Here is a 14,824-nt window from a genome sequence, read left to right on the forward strand (position 1 = left end):
CAAAACCAATGCCCCAATTATCCTGGATCTTGCAAGTAAATGGTTGATGACGCTGCAGAAAACTTTAGGTAAGGTAAGCTTCTTGCAACAAGAGAACAACTTGTTTGTTAAGTTCAAGCTCTAGAAAGAATGGTCTGATTTTTGTTTTATGTGTAACCTTTGGTTTCTATTAATCCTTACTCACTATTTCCTGGAAAAACTTTAAAAAAAATGAGTAGTCTAGCAGCACCTTAAAGACTAACAAAACATGTAGATGGTATCATGAGTACAACCCACTTCCTGTATCTTTAGTCTTTGATAATAAACTTATTTTTGCAGTGCCGTAATGAGCTAATTTTGCACCTGAGGCAAGAATATATATTCATAGTAGTTATTTCATAGAAAAAGGGAAAATATATAAACAACAATAATAAATAATAATAATATACAACATTTATTTATTATAGTTATGAAATCTTCATAACAATCAATTAATACATATATACATATAATTATAAAATATCACCATGTCAGGTACTATTAGGTATTTATTTATAATTGTACTCTGCATGCTTTTAATGAGGCAAACTCATCAATAATTCCATTGAAATTAATATTATTTGCTACCTCATATCATAGAACCCAGGGATAGTAGCTCCCAGACCCCCAGCTCTAATCACATACTCCTAAGGCCTAGAGTCACTCCCCTGGCAGAGTTGAGACAAGACCCAGGAGTCCTGGCTCCCTGCCTGACACCCCCACCTCATCCCTGGCACTTCTGCCCTGTTCAGGGCAATCTGAGCCCATTCTCCCCTGCCCCACACCTGGGAACTGTGCTAGAGCACCTCAAGGCGGCGCCTGGCGCAGCTGAGCCAGTGCCCATGTTATGCTTAAACAAAGCACACGAGATCTTTTATGGGGAAAAGGCAGTACGCCGCATTTATTGAGAATACAACAGTTGCATATGCTTTTCAAACACACACATACACACAAAACATCATGCATACACAGTTCTGCCAGATGATATAGTTACCAGTTCCGAGTCTATGTCAATCTAGTGGCCAGCTAGATTGAGCACAGGGGGAAGCAGGGCCTTGTCGGTCGATCAATCCGATACTCCTCTCCAGATAGTGTGGCAGACGAACCCAAAGTTCCATAGCAAAGCACCCTGCTTTATATATTCCTTCTTCTCTGTTAAAGTCCATGGATCCCACTCTGTCAGCTTATGACCGGAATGTTATCTTTTGATGCGAGTGTTCCCAAAACATCTCTCACAGGTTCATCCTGTAATTAATCGTCCTTTCGGGGTTCTTGCTCCGCTTCAAGGCTCATCAATCTGCCAATTATCCAATCTCCTTGTGAGTAGGGGTACGCATTGATGGTTATAGATGACTCCTCTGCAGTCAGGTTGTCTCGTCCTCTAGCCTTCGCCCGCACTCGCTCAACCCCCTCCTTTGACCATCTGGTTCTAAAGCCATATAATTTTGCATCTCATCTCACATTCACACTCCTTACATACACAAGTCTTCGGGGTTACAGATCTGCAAGGCAAAGCAAAAGCATTATAAATTAAAAATTAAACAATTAAGGCTTGGCCTTCAATATTCGCAGAATTCCTCTAATCTTATTAACACAGCTAAAATACCCAGAACTGTTTTTCTACTTCAGAACAAAGAAAATAGACCTTCAACTGAAAGGACTTGATTTGTAAAATATGAAATGTATGTTAATATAAATATATGTCTTATATTGCTATATTATTGCTACATTACTACTATATTATTATACCTAAAATAAGAAATATAAAAAGAATGAAACTTTTAGTCCTAACACCCGGCCTCCTGCACTGCTCGGAAGCAGCTGACATGCTGGGCGGCCACCAGGGCTGGTGACTGTTGGATCGCAGAGTGGCAATGTGCAGCCTGACATGTAAACTGTGGGACAGTTGATGCTAATGGGCTGGGCAGGGAAGTGGCGCTGTCTTAAAATAAGTAGTTTTCAATATTATTTTTCTGTGCCCCCTCAGCTATGTGCCCAAGGCAAGTTCCTCATTCGCCTCGCCCTTGTTACGGTCCTGTATTTTTGTTCTGCTAAAAATACATCGAAATACTATGAGACTAAGCAAAATGCTCACCCTGAGCTGGCTCACACAGGTTAGGGTGTACCTTGTACCCTTGTAGCCAGTGACAGGGGCTGGATTACACAGGGGAAGGCTTCAAAGAGACTCGGGTGCACCTGCTCTGCCCTGGAAGGCAAAGTAAGGATTAGTATTGTCCAGAGGACAGCTTTTGAGAGGCCAACAGGCTGGTGGTGTCAGGAGCTGGCTCCTAGCCAAGCACAAGCATGACTCCTCTGTGGAGGCAGGGGTAAAAAGGTGACTCTCAGTCTGGGTACTTGGGGGACCATCACGCAAGTGTCACTGAACTGTTTCATGTTTTCATTCCTTCCCAGTGCTATTTGTTCTAGGTTAGTGTGACGGGACAGATAGGTCCCGCACTAAAGGGGAGGGGGCTAAGTCTCTCTGGGCAGAGGAAGTCCCGCCCTTCTGCCCGAACTGGGCATGCTCTAATTGCTGGAGCCATATAAAAGCCCGGGGAGCAGCTCAGTCTGGGTGGACGGCAAGCAGAGTCGGAGCTCAGGCTGGAGCTCCTGAACAGCCACAGCTGCCCCAGCCACAGCAGCCCCCGGAGTGGTAGCCCCGGCAGCAGCCGCCGCTGCCTCTGCAACAGCCTCGACACCAGGGGCGGCAGGAAGTAGCCCAGGTTGGGGGTTTGTTTACCCGCGAGCTCAGCGCGTTTCGACGGGACGCTCCGCTGAGCAGGCAGAGGAACCCTGGGAGGAGCGGGAGGGCCCGGGTCCCCCAACCTCTCTGCCCTGCAATGCTCACTTCCCTGAGAGCTAGGGAGACTCACCAAGGCGCCGGCCTCCAGGCCAGAGACGCCTTTCAGAGTGAGACCACAGAACTCGTTAGACTAGGCCTGTGGGCCGTATTTCCCCTGAGGGAGGGGCACTGAACTTGGAGACTAGGCTGATGGGCTGTATTTTCCCTGAGCAAGGGGGTTCTGCTCCAGGCCCAGGGCTGACCCCCTGACAGTTAGCAACTTTCAAGGTCACACAAACAATTTTACCATTTTAGAATATAGGAAACCCTCGCTATTCATGGTGGATGTGTTCCTGCATCCACCGCAGAGTCACAAATACAGGGAGTCACCGCTCTCAGCTCCTGTGGTGAGCTCCCTAGCGCTCCCAAACTCACAGTGGGGCCTGAGAGCCACAGGGAACTCACTGGAGCTGCCAGGAGCAGCAGGGAACTCACCGTGGGGGCTGGGAGCTGCAGGGAACTCACCGTGGGAGCTGGGAGCTATGGTAAATTCCCTCCATCTCCTGCCCGCCCCCTCCAGGTCTCTCCAGGTCAGGAGAGGAGACCCACAAATACACAGAACCATGAATAGCAATTCCATGTATTGTGAGAATCTCCTGTATTCATATCCTCCTAGCTGTGCTCATCAGGCCTAGGAGTGTTTTTCCCACCAGACTGTCACTATACATTTCACTATATGATGGTTCTATATTCACTAACAAGTCTAAATCTCCCAAAATAAATACAAACATGCTGGGCTCTTTAGGTTTGTTAATTTTCCCTGTTCGCCTGTGATTTTAGTTTCCGGGCACTCTACAGAACTAAGACATATTGTTACCCCACTAAATGGGAGAGCTCCCTTCTTCTCTGACAGTTACAGCCACTACATTAAAGAGGTCAGCTCCCAGCAGCCAGCTTCCAAGAAGAGACCTAGACAGGGCAACTTATGTCATAGCCAATTAGAAATGCCAAAGAGGTGAGCATGCCATCTGCTCTACACGTGGAAATACTTGGACTCAGCATGATCTCAAGCTGTAGTGAGCTCCATTAACTGTGGTCCCCCCACCAAAAATGCCCTGTGAGTTTTAAGGATCATACTCACTGTCTCTTGACTATTACAGTGGCACAAACCCTTTGCATTCCCACCATACACTGCACAGGCTAGTGCTCCATAAACCCATCCCAATAAACTAGCTGTGATAGTTACATTGATTTGATGGCAGGAAAGATGGGAGTATTGCATTCTTCTAGTTTTCATCTACCTTATTGCTGGAATTGTCTCAGAAGCACAACAGGATATTGCTGATGCTCTGATTTTATCCATAGCATAGCATGGGATTACTTGGTTCAGAAAATGAGTATGTCATATGGTGCTTGGCTTCTGGTCATGACTGGGCTGGAATCCTGCAATGGATATTTCTTTCCAACTCAGGACACTTTTTTTGGAAACACATTGAGTCACAAGCAAGAGAAAATAGCAAAATGATCTCATAGATCAGTTGCTAAAAATATTCTGAAGGGTTTAGTTACTGGCCTGCTGAGTGCAAAGCAACCACTAGAGAAAGGCTAGCTTCTCCCAGTTGTGAAATTAATTTTTCTTTCATTAAGTCAGTGGTGGTGACCGTTAGGATGCAGTACTGCATTGCTTATTGCTAGTCCAGGAGGAAAGCTGTAGTAAAAGAAGAAAGATCTTCTTTAGAAGTGTGTGTAATTGAAATATGCAGGAATGCAACACTTTGAATATGGGCAATTTGTCTGACAGTACCGATCAAGAACCCTGGGCAAGCTGTGAAGTACAGCAGAAATAATCTATTCAAAAATACAGAAGTAGAAGGTAAAAAGGACACTGCTCCATTGCTATCTACTGTTGCCTTGGCAGAAAACCGATCAAATGATCCCTGGGAAAGTTTTAGCTAAGTATAAGATGTTTGGAGTGGAATCTTAATGGTACCTTGAGGACATGATTTACTTTTACCTTGGTCAGGGCTTAGCCAAATGATTCTCTCTCTTCAGGGCAGGTACTGGCTCTTTCTATGTGTGTGTACATCTCCTACCATAACCTGCTCAACAGTTACATGTCCTGGCCACCTTCTCCCTGCCTATCCAGCCTCACATAATTCTTTCCCACCCAGCCAGGATCTCCCTACCTTTATCTGGCATCCTCATGAGCCACCAGAACAAGGATAAAGGAGGCAGTGAGAAGGGAAGCAAGGTGGGTGGAAGGGTGAAGATTTGACTCTCAGAGAAGACGATAGATGGTGACGTTTGAGATGGACAGCACTGTAGGGACTGAAGGGGCATCAAGTTCTGAATGTCTCAACAGCACCTGATTGATAAGAGGAAAATAAAAGACCTAACATTGGTAGTGATTATTATTCAGAGGGTCTAGTGGAGGAGGATTGGGGGGGGATCTGTAGCCCTCTCCCAGAAGTTTGACTCCTTGAATTTCATACTTGAGGCCTGCTTAAAGCATCCTACCTAGTCCCAGGGGCAGCTCTTAACTGCAACAGAGCTTCTGCTGCTCCCAGCTTTGCCTTTGGGGCAGGGAGTTTGTTTATACACCAAGGGAGGCAGGGTGATTAAGATAACAAAGGGCTTGTCATTGAAGAAATTGAAGGATCCTTAGATGATCATGAAAGCATTGCCAAGTTCTCCACTTAAAAGGGGGGAGGGGAGGGAGCATGGAGGGAAGAGAAGGAATAATAATGGTGTGCTCCAGGGGAGGTTGCTGTTCAACTTATTCATTAAAAAGGGTAAACAGTGAGGGTATGTCTACACTAGCTCGTTAGTTCGAGCTAGGTAGGCAAATGAGGGCAACCGGAGTTGCAAATGAAGCCCGGGATATAAATATCCTGGGCTTCGTTTGCATGTTCCCGGGCGCCGCCATTTTTTAAATCCCCCTTACTCTGAACTAACTGCCTGCGGCTAGACGCAGCAGTTAAACATTAATTTGAAACTCCTTAGTTTGAATTAACTGTTACTCCTCATTCTACGAGTAATGGAATTCCATGAGGAGTAACAGTTAATTCTAACTAAGGAGTTAGTTCAAAATAATGTTTAACTGCGGTGCCCGGGAACATGCAAATGAAGCCCGGGATATTTAAATCCCGGGCTTCATTTACAACTCTGGTGGCCCACATTTGCCTACCTATCTCGAACTAACGAGCTAGTGTAGACATACCCTGAGGTGTCAAAATTTATAGATGATACAAAATTACTCAAAATAGTTAAGTGCAAAGCTGACTGCAAAGAATTACAAAGGGACCTCACAAAGTTGGATAATCGGGCAACACAAGGACAGATGGAATTCAGTGTTGATGTAATATACATAGAAAAATATAATCCCAACTATAGATTCAAAATGATGGGGTCTAAATTAATTGTTACTACTCAAGACAGATCTTGGAATCATTTTGGATAATTCCCTGAAAACATCTGCTTGATGTGCAGTGGCAAATTAAAAAGCTAACATAAAACTGGGAATCACTAGAAAAGGAATAGATAATAAGAGAAAATATCATATTGCCTCTATATAAATCCTTGAATACTGCTTGCAAATCTGGTCACCTCTTCTAAATCAAAGATATATTGGATTTGGAAAAGGTACAGAGAAGGGCAACAGAAATGATTTGATGTAAGAAACAGCTTCTATATGAGGAGAGGTTAAACAGACTGGGACTTTTCATCTTGGAAAAGAAATAACTAATGAATGAGGGGACATGTTAAAGGTCTGCAAAATCATAAATGGTATGGAAAAATTGAATAAGGAAATTTTATTTTCTCCTTCTCTAAGGGTATGTCTACACTACAGCACTAATTTGAACTAACTTAATTCGAATTAGTTAATTTGAACTAAGCTAATTCGAACTAGTGCATCTAAACCTAAAATCTAGTTCGAATTAGCGTTTTGCTAATTCGAACTAGCATGTCCACATTGAGTGGGCCTAAACCAGGGTTAAGGATGGCCGGAAGCAGTGCCGGCAGGGCATCAGATTAGGACTTAGAGCGTGGAGCTGCTGTCTCAGGCTAGCCAAGGGCTGTGCTTAAAGGGACCTGACCCCCACCCCACCCAGACAGTTCTCACGGGTTGTCTAACTCGATGAGGGACAGCAAAGCAGTCCTGGCTTGGAGTGCCCTGAGTGCCCACACTTGGCACATCACAGCACTCGGCCATCAGCCCGGCTGCACTTGCCGCAGGCTGCCATCCGGGGAGGGAAATCAATCGGGGGGCTGCAGGGGAGCTTCCATTCCGAGGAGCCCGCAGAGCCACCCCAGTCCTCCCCATTGGGGGCGCGTATCCCAGTCCTCCCTCACCTCCTTCCACTTCCCCTCCCTAGCCCCCCTTCCTGATGTACAAAATAAAGGACACGTGTGTTCAGAAATAGAAACTCTCTTTATTGAACAAAACTCGGGGAGACTGGGAAAAGGAGGTGGGAGAGGGGAAGAGAGAGGGTGAGAGAGGGGAGGGTAACTAAAATGATCAGGGGTTTGGAACAGGTCCCATATGAAGAGAGGCTAAAGAGACTGGGACTTCTCAGCTTAGAAAAGAGGAGACTGAGGGGGGATATGATAGAGGTCTATAAAAGCATGAGTGGTGTGGAGCAGGTGCATAAAGAACAGTTCTTCATTAGTTCCCATAATAGAAGGACTAGAGGACACCAAATGAAATGAATGGGTAGCAGGCTTCAAACTAATAACAGAAAGTTCTTCTTCACAAAGCAAATAGTCAACCTGTGGAACTCCTTGCTGCAGGAGGCTGTGAAGGCTAGAACTAGAAGAGAGTTTAAAGAGAAGTGAGATAAAGTAATGGAGGTTGGGTCCATGGAGTGCTATTAGCCAGGGGGTAGGAGTGGTGTCCCTGCCCAAGGTTTGTGGAAGGCTAGAGATGGATGGCACGAGACAAATGGCTTAGTCATTGTCTTCGGTCCATCCCCTCCAGGGTACCTAGTGTTGGCCGCTGTCAGCAGACAGGCTACTGGGCTAGATGGACCTTTGGTCTGACCCAGTATGGCCATTCTAAACTCAGGGCTCAGGGTCGGGGGTCTCACTGGACCACTTTGATTTTCATGCACACCTGCTCCTGGGTGGCCAGGCTGGCAGCTATCGTGTCCTAGACGGCCACTGTCCTGTGCCTAGTGGGGAGGTCGTGGATGAGGTCCACGATCTCCACACTAGACCAGGCGGGCACCTGCCTCTTGCGGACCCGGGCAGGCTCCCGGGAGCCGCCAGCCTGGTCCCGGGAAGAGGCGGAGGGCTGGGTGGCTGGTTTGTGCCGTGCCAGGTGCAGGGTCTGCTGGCTGGGTGCAGGCAGGCTTGCACCTGGCACGGGCACCGTAGCCAGTCCGTGCCCATTTAAGGGCTCCGGGGCCGGGAGGGGGGCAGAAGAGTTTCCCTGGTGGTGCCCAGAGTGGCCACCAGGGAAAGCTGGGGAGGGCTAGCCTCCCACTAGTTCAAATTAAGTGGCTACACAGTCCTTAATTCGAACTACTTAATTCGAACTAGGCGTTAGTCCTCGTGGAATGAGGTTTACCTAGTTCGAATTAAGCGTTCCGCTAGTTCGAATTAAGTTCGAACTAGCGGTTTGCTAGTGTAGCACCTATCAAAGTTAATTCGCACTAACGTCTGTTAGTTCCAATTAACTTTGTAGTGTAGACATACCCTAAGATAAACTAGGAAGTCACCCAGTTATATGTACAGGCAGCAGATTTAAAACAAACAAAAGAAATTATTTCTTCAGTCAGCCTGTGGAACTCTTTGCCAGGAGATGGTAGAGAGGCCCACTGTAACAAGATTTCAACAAGAACAAAATAAATTTGAGGATAGGTCCATCGATGACTACTAGCCTGGATAGGCAGAGATGGCGTTCCTAGTCTGTTTGCCAGAAACTAGGAATGGGCAACAGGGGATGAATCATTTGATAATTACCTCTTCTGTTCATTCCTTCTGATGCACCTGGCATCAGCCACTGTTGAAGGACATGATACTAGGCTAGATGGACCATTGGTCTGACCCAGTATGGCCGTCTGATATTCTTATATAGAACTCAAATGTTTCTGTTCCCTGATGTAACCCACTAAACTCTACTATCCTCTCAGAGCTGAGATAGAGCCCAGGAGTCCTGTGTGTGCGTCTCTCTCTCTCCACAGAATTAGTAATGAAGTAAGAATTTACATTAACATTTTAAGCCTAATCGGTTTCCCTTAAATGATTTGCCACAACATGTCAGAATAGGTTACTATTAGAGCTGAGTGGTTGTAATCTTTATTTAATTTTCTCTCTTTTATTTAGGAACTAGGAGATGAACCCGGCATTGCTTGGGTCATAAGTAAGGCCGTACTGGGTCAGACCAAAGGTCGATCTAGCCCAGTAGCCTGTCTGCCGACAGTGGCCAGCACCAGGTGCCACAGAGGGGGTGGACCGAAGACAATGATCAAGCGATTTGTCTCCTGCCATCCTTCTCCAGCCTCTGACAAACAGAGGCCAGGGACACCATTTCTATCCCCTGGCTAATAGCCTTTTATGGACCTGTTAGCCGGTGGCCGGGGTAATGAGTGGTCTGTGAGCCCTATCACACCTGAGTCTTTAACTGCTAGGACAGAGTCCCTTCACAGTGGGTGACCTTTATGGCTGAGGGATGCCCCAAGAGTCTGCCCCATGGAGGCGGCACGACTCAGCACTCAGTTCTTACTGCGCTTACCCCCGACTGCGGCAAGATAGCTAAACCGGCTATGGTTCTTTTGTTTGTGTTCGATTCCGTTACAGCAACAAGAGGAGACAGGTTAAAACTTAAACAGTTACTACTTTGTTACAAAACAAGCTTAGCTGTTATCTGTAACACAGCAGTAACATTTAACAAAGACAAAGATAATAATACAATAAAAGTTACTTAAAAGGTACCATGACACCATTTGGTTCTCTGAGCTCTTTATTGAACGCGTGCAAAACAAACACCTAGCAGGTATATTCTCACCTCTGTGATCCTTACTCTGGCAAAGCCAGTGTTTCTCAATCTCAATGGGAAGCAGTCGGTACGAGACGAAGGCGTCCCTAAAATGCCAATTAAGTTGGAACGTCTTTGTGACGCCCATTCCCACAGGGAGTTGCCAAAGCTTAATTTGCACCTGTGAGGTGGAGGTAACTAGATCATTAGGGCTGGACATTTTTTCCTGATGGGGCAGCGGATTCCTCTTTGGGGACGGTGTGTAGGCCTATCAATTACTGGTACCAGTCAAGGGCAGCCCAAGTCCCCAATCGTCTGCTGGCCCAACTGCCACTGTTATCTACTTTCATCTGGCACCCAGGGCCATAGTTATTCCAGCACCTCTGGAGACCCTGGAGCCTTGAAGACAGAGTTTTGTTCCCACAGATTCTCCCTCCCAAGTATTTCAGAGGGAGGAGGGGGGGGGGGTGGTTTCTGTCTGGCTACAGGACCTAACCTCCATGAAATTATCTAGTTTCTCTTTAAACTCTGTTAGGGTATGTCTACACTGCCACCCTAGTTCAAACTAGGGTGGCTAATGCAGACATTCGAAGTTGCAAATGAAGCCCAGGATTTAAATATCCTGGGCTTCATTTGCATCTTGCTAGGCGCCGCCATTTTTAAATCCCCCTTAGTGCGGACTCTGTGCCCGTGGCTACACGCGGCACGGAGTAGGTAGTTCGAAATAGGCTAATTCGAACTACCGGTACACCTCGAGAGAGAGAGCCTAATTCGAACTACCTACTATGTGCCGTGTAAAGCCGTGGGCACGGAGTCCGCACTAAGGGGGATTTTAAAATGGCGGCACCCGGCAAGATGCAAATGAAGCCCTGGATATTTAAATCCCAGGCTTCATTTGCAACTTCGAATGCCTACATTAGCCACCCTAGTTCGAACTAGGGTGGCACTGTAGACATACCCTTATAGTCCTAGCCTTCACAGCCTCCTCTGGCAAGGAGTTCCACAGGTTGACTACACGCTGTGTGAAGAACTTTCTTTTATTAGTTTTAAACCTGCTACCCATTAACTTCATTTGGTGTCCTCTAGTTCTTCTATTATGGGAACTAATAAATAACTTTTATTTGCCCTCTCCACACCACTTATGATTTTATAAACCTCTATCATATCCCCCCCTCAGTCTCCTCTTTTCTAAACTGAAAAGTCCCAGTCGCTTTAACCTCTCTTTATATGGGACCTGTTCCAAACCCCTAATCATTTTAGCTGCCCTTTTCTGAACCCTCTCCAAGGCCAAAATATTTTTTGAGGTGAGGAGGCCACATCTGTACACAGTATTCAAGATGTGGGCATACCATAGTTTTATACAGGGGCAGTAAGATATTCTGGGTCTTATTTTCTATCCCTTTCTTAATAATTCCTAGCATCCTATTTGCCTTTTTGACCGCCGCTGCACACTGTGTGGAAGTTTTCAGAGAATTATCACGATAACTCCAAGATCTTTCCTGAATTGCCATAGCCAAATTAGCCCCCATCATACTGTACGTATAGTTGGCGTTATTTTTCCCAATGCGCATTACTTTACACTTATCCATATTAAATTTCATTTGCCATTTTGTTGCCCAATCACTCAGTTTGGTGAGATCTTTTTAGAGTCCCTCACAGTCTGCTTCTGTCTTGACTATCCTAAACAGTTTGGTATCATCCACAAACTTTACCACCACACTGCTTACCCCTTCCTCCAGATCATTTATGAATAAGTTGAACAGGATTGTTCCCAGGACTGACCCTTGGGGGACACCACTAGTTATCCCTCTCCATTCTGAAAATTTACCATTTATTCCTCCCCTTTGTTTCCTGTCTTTTAACCAGCTCTACTGCCCAGGGACATCAGAACATGGAAAAAAATCAGACTCTGGAAACTTGCAGAGCTGGATTTCTGCTGGTCAGTAGGCAATCGTTTCGGAGTTGGAAAAGCCACAGTGATGGCTAGTGTCATCCAAATGTGCAGGGTTATTAATCATCTCCTAGTATCCAGGACCGTGACTTTTGGCAATATTCAGGACAGTGTGGATGGCTTTGCAGCAGTGGGGTTCACAATCTGACCCTCTGAGGGTTATAAAGATACAGAGAACACAGCTACTGGCATCCAAAAGCCTCCTGGGCTTGTTTATTGCTATGGTGCCCGCTGAAGTCAGTGTGGAATGGGAAATCTTCCCATCATGGAAGAAGAAACCAGGCTACCATCGATAGACACCATTGGGAGAGGATTGCAGAGCACCTCCAGGTAAGTTTCACTAAGATATCTCAGAAAGTACAAGGGTTGTGTCTACAAATAAATTGCTTTTTGAGTGCCTCTTGACCCCAATCTAACCTAAAAAGGGAATGAAAAGCAAGTGCCAATTGTACCTGTTTGTCCTTGTCTCATGCAAACAAAATAATGAGAAGACAACACCTCTGTCTTGTTAACTTGGGGATGGGCCAGGTGCCATCTTTATATTTAAATGTAGTAAGGGAAAATACATGCGCACACTTACCTGAGGTTCCTTCCCTTTCTTCAGGCTCATCTGTACTCAGCTGGCAGGACTGGCTAGACTGTGGTGGCATCTTGAACAGATCCAGGCTCATGGCATAATGCGACCCTCCTACTTCGTTCCCCTTTCTCGTCTGTCTTGTGCTTCATGGTGCCCTGTGGAGTGCTTGTGGGCTCTCAGCCTAAATCGGCCTGCAGCTCTGAGTAGAAGTGTCAGGGCTGTGGTTCAGCACCAGATCAATTGTTGCACCAGATCAATTGTTGGACTCCCTGGTATGGTACGCCTGCTGCAGTTCCTTTGCTTTGACATGCCGCTGCTGATGATCCATTGTACTCATTTGCCTGCATCCCGCAGGCAATCTTTTAATAGATGTCCCTATTTCTGTGGCTTGTTTGCAATTGTGCTTGCAGTCTCTCCTCCCCACAGGCACAGGAGATTCTATACCACTTATCGACTCCAGACAGGAGCATGTCTAGAGCCTGGGGCTAGGCTAGCACAGTCTGTTGGGCAGTCACATGCAACCAGGGAATCTTGCTCGGTGTGCAGTCAGGAAAAGGCATTTCAAAAATATGCTGGCAAAGGAGATAGGTTCCAGTGCCTGGAATACCTGGGCAATGGAGTTCGCAATTGTGGCCAGAGGAATCACAGTTGCAGGGAATGGGGGCACCTAGGGACAGCTGCGGAAGTGCTGACAGAGCATGCAATGTCTACTCGCACTGTGTTAATTTCAGTAGGTCAGCATAGTTCAACACCACCTGGAGAGGTGCTTTTACCAGCTGGCCATAAAGGGGTGCATACTTTGGTAGGAAACAAATGTGAGTGTAGGCACATGTCCAAATAGATCAATATGGAGTGACTTACAACACCCTAACTTTGGCATGTTGTCCATACTTATTCAGAAAACTGGCTGCATAGAATACATTCTGTTTTTCATGTGGATTGTTGGGTGAGGATGTAATGCTATCGAGACTTTTCTTTAAGTTTCCCCTTGGTTTCTCTTTATGAAATGGATGTCTCAATTTTGCTATATTCAGCTTTGGTTTAAACTGGCCAGCATTATTTTGCTTATGGGCATCAGCATGTAAACTGAAAATGGCTCTGATCAGCCTGTAGTCAGTCCAACAGCTTGCTCCTCACAATACTCTAGTGATCTTACTGGCTTTAATGTCTCTGTTGTATAATGACATAGAGAATCAAGGGCGAAAGCTACAATGTTGGGTTCATCCATAAAGTTTTGTATTTGTTGGCTTGCCTGAAGAGTGTGTTGGTAATAATGAGCTCACATTCGCAGAATAGAAGACCGTTGCTTTTCACTTTTCTGACTCCATTGCTCTTTCTTACACCACTCCAATCCTCATTGTCTTTTCCAATTCTGGCATTTGACGCCTGATCTACACTATGATCTTACATTGGTATAACTATATGTCTCAGAGCTGTAAAAAAAAAAAAATCTATATCCCTGAGAGAAGTAGTTATACTGACCTAATCCCCGGTGTACACAGCACTAGGTCAATGGAAAAATTCTTCTGTCAGCCTAGCTACTGCTTCTCAGAGAAGTGGATTACCTATGCTGATGGGAAAAGCCCTCCCATTGGCATAGATAGGGATCACTGGTGTAGACACTAATGGCCGGGCCATTTCTGTGCGCCCACCGAGTGATCGGGGCCGGCCCTGCCCCTGGGCGTGTGGTGCATGGGCGGTGCCGGCCCCTGGGCACACAGCGTATGGAAGGCCCCGCCCCTGGGTGTACGGCGCAAGGGCTGTGCCAGCCCTGGGCGCATGGCGTATGGGTGGTGCCGGTGCCGGCCCCTGGGCACGCAGCACAGGAGCACTGCCAGCCCCGGGCATGCAGCGCATGGGCTGTTCCAGCTCCGGGCGCACGGCATATGGGTGGCCCCGCCCCTGGGTGCACAGCACAGGAGCGGTGCTGGTCCTGGGCTCATGGCGTACGGGCAGCTCCACCCCGTGGCACCGGGCACACAGCGTATGGGTGGCCCCGCCCCCGGACGCGTGCACAGCCCCACCCCTGGGCGCATGCGCAGCCCTGCCCCGGGTGCCCGGCACATGAGTGGCCCTGCTCTGGATGCCCGGCAGCCCTGAAAGGTTGGGGAGCACTGGTCTACATGGATGTGCTACAGCAGCACTGTAGTATTTTTAACTGTAAACATACTCAAAGTCTCCCAGAAGTGTGAACTTGTCTTCATTGGGTGATGTAGACAAGGATAAAGAGATTAGGTATATTTAAGATAGAAATGAAATAGGAGTATTAATTTCTGTTGTAACTAGGGATGTTAAAATGAGGTTATTTTACTAATTGAGTAGTAAATTTTTATCAACTACTCAATTAGTCAATAGGGGAAGGCAGCCAGCTCCCGGGACCAGACCCCGCTGCAGCTCTGCCTGGCTCCTACTGCCTTTTAAATTGCAGACCCAGAGTGGGCTTTGGTCCCAGCATGAGCTGGAACGGAGCCAGCCTGCCTGCCCAGCCGGCAGCAACCTCTGTCCTCAGGGGGGCCC

At 46.7% G+C, this 14,824-nt stretch overlaps 1 long non-coding RNA gene across 1 annotated transcript; it reads right to left on the reverse strand.

Annotated features, from left to right (window-relative positions):
* Positions 1 to 905: 905 nt before the first annotated feature.
* Positions 906 to 13,592, reverse strand: LOC142826511 (uncharacterized). The gene is made up of 3 exons (XR_012900690.1): positions 12,311 to 13,592; positions 2,114 to 2,224; positions 906 to 1,520 (listed from the first exon to the last, which is right to left on the reverse strand). It is a non-coding gene; the product is annotated as an uncharacterized LOC142826511 (long non-coding RNA).
* Between the last annotated feature and the right edge of the window lie 1,232 nt (positions 13,593 to 14,824).

The sequence above is a fragment of the Pelodiscus sinensis genome, chromosome 1 (genome assembly GCF_049634645.1).
Source record: "Pelodiscus sinensis isolate JC-2024 chromosome 1, ASM4963464v1, whole genome shotgun sequence".
In the NCBI taxonomy this organism is placed as follows: Eukaryota; Metazoa; Chordata; order Testudines; family Trionychidae; genus Pelodiscus; species Pelodiscus sinensis.